The sequence below is a fragment of the Drosophila kikkawai genome, unplaced genomic scaffold (assembly GCF_030179895.1).
Source record: "Drosophila kikkawai strain 14028-0561.14 unplaced genomic scaffold, DkikHiC1v2 scaffold_7, whole genome shotgun sequence".
Classification (NCBI taxonomy): Eukaryota; Metazoa; Arthropoda; class Insecta; order Diptera; family Drosophilidae; genus Drosophila; species Drosophila kikkawai.
Window position 1 is genome coordinate 52,854 of NW_027222730.1, and position 2,420 is coordinate 55,273.

The 2,420-nt window shown below is 31.1% G+C and overlaps 1 non-coding gene across 1 annotated transcript; it reads left to right on the forward strand.

Moving 5' to 3' along the window:
- Positions 1–644: 644 nt before the first annotated feature.
- On the forward strand, positions 645–823 carry LOC138929596 (5.8S ribosomal RNA). Its single transcript, XR_011445838.1, has one exon. It is a non-coding gene; the product is annotated as a 5.8S ribosomal RNA (ribosomal RNA).
- The last annotated feature ends 1,597 nt before the right edge of the window (positions 824–2,420 follow it).

Here is a 2,420-nt window from a genome sequence, read left to right on the forward strand (position 1 = left end):
ACTGTGACGCCTTGTGTGTTACGGTTGTTTCGCAAAAGTTGACCGAACTTGATTATTTAGAGGAAGTAAAAGTCGTAACAAGGTTTCCGTAGGTGAACCTGCGGAAGGATCATTATAGTATATAATTTTCCTTACCGTTAATATATAATATTATTAATAATATTAATGAAATTTCCAAAGAAAAAAAATTAACATTGTAAACAGCAACCAAGCAAAGCTGAATGTTAAATGAATAATAAAAATCAATTAATGGAAAATAAAAAATTTGCGTGTATATGGACCATAATATACAGGCGTTGCGTAATGTATTGTTCATTATTATTATGCGCATACATTGGTTAATGCAACAATCTGAAATGCATAATGTTGTACCTGGTTATTCAGGTTAATGTTTTATATAAAATTACACCAATATATTATATCGAAACCAAAAAGGCTTATATTATAAAAATGATTAAAACTACAGATATGTATATTGTTTATATGAAACTAAGACTTTTCGCAACATTTATTTTGGATTTAAAAAAAAAAAAAATTACAATGTTAAATTTATTGAAGGAATTGATATATGCCAGTAAAATGGTGTATTTTTAATTTCTTTCAATAAAAACATTTCTGATGATATATATAAACCAAATTATTAAAACTCTAAGCGGTGGATCACTCGGCTCATGGGTCGATGAAGAACGCAGCAAACTGTGCGTCATCGTGTGAACTGCAGGACACATGAACATCGACATTTTGAACGCATATCGCAGTCCATGCTGTTATGTACTTTAATTAATTTTAAAGTGCTGCTTGGACTACATATGGTTGAGGGTTGTAAGACTATGCAAAAAAAGTTGTTCATAAATTTCATTGTATGAATTTTATAAGCACATGGTATATTATTGGATATAATAATTTTTAAATTTTTATATTCATAATATTAAAAATTATATGAAAAACATTATTCTCATAGTGTTGTAAATATTTGAATGTGAAAACGAAGAGAAATATTTTCTTTTTTTAAATCAAATAATACTGAGAAATGTCTAGCATAAAAAATATGAAAATATTTTTCATCTAGGATTGTCTCTTATTAATGATGAAAAAATTGAAAAACCGTTGTAAATGTTATTATTCTTCGTTGGGTTTGTCAATAAATGGCAAATTTAAAATGTAATGTTATTTCTATATAAAAAGAATTAATGCAAACAAATGTTTTATACAACCCCAACTCATATGGGACTACCCCCTGAATTTAAGCATATTAATTAGGGGAGGAAAAGAAACTTACAAGGATTATCTTAGTAGCGGCGAGCGAAAAGAAATCAGTTCAGCACTAAGTCACTTTGTCTATATGGCAAATGTGAGATGCAGTGTATGGAGCGTCAATATTCTAGTATGAGAAATTAAAGATTTAAGTCCTTCTTAAATGAGGCCATTTACCCATAGAGGGTGCCAGGCCCGTATAACGTTAATGATTACTAGATGATGTTTCCAAAGAGTCGTGTTGCTTGATAGTGCAGCACTAAGTGGGTGGTAAACTCCATCTAAAACTAAATATAACCATGAGACCGATAGTAAACAAGTACCGTGAGGGAAAGTTGAAAAGAACTCTGAATAGAGAGTTAAACAGTACGTGAAACTGCTTAGAGGTTAAGCCCGATGAACCTGAATATCCGTTATGGAAAATTCATCATTAGAATTGTAATATTTAATAAATATTATGATAATAGTGTGCATTTTTTCCATATAAGGACATTGTAATATATTAGCATACCATTATTTATCATAAAATATGGCTTATAGTTTATTCAAATTATTATGCTTGCATTTTAACATAGAATAAATGTCATTAATTTGATAAAGTGCTGATAGATTTATATGACTACAGTGCGTTAATTTTTCGGAATTATATAATGGCATGATTATCATTGCACTTGTACGATTAACAATGCGAAAGATTCAGGATACCTTCGGGACCCGTCTTGAAACACGGACCAAGGAGTCTAACATATGTGCAAGTTATTGGGATATAAACCTAATAGCGTAATTAACTTGACTAATAATGGGATTAGTTTTTTAACTATTTATAGTTAATTAACACAATCCCGGGGCGTTCTATATAGTTATGTATAATAATATTTATATTATTTATGCCTCTAACTGGAACGTACCTTGAGCAGATATGCTGTGACCCGAAAGATGGTGAACTATACTTGATCAGGTTGAAGTCAGGGGAAACCCTGATGGAAGACCGAAACAGTTCTGACGTGCAAATCGATTGTCAGAATTGAGTATAGGGGCGAAAGACCAATCGAACCATCTAGTAGCTGGTTCCTTCCGAAGTTTCCCTCAGGATAGCTGGTGCATTTTAATGTTATATAAAATAATCTTATCTGGTAAAGCGAATGATTAGAGGCCTTAGGGTCGAA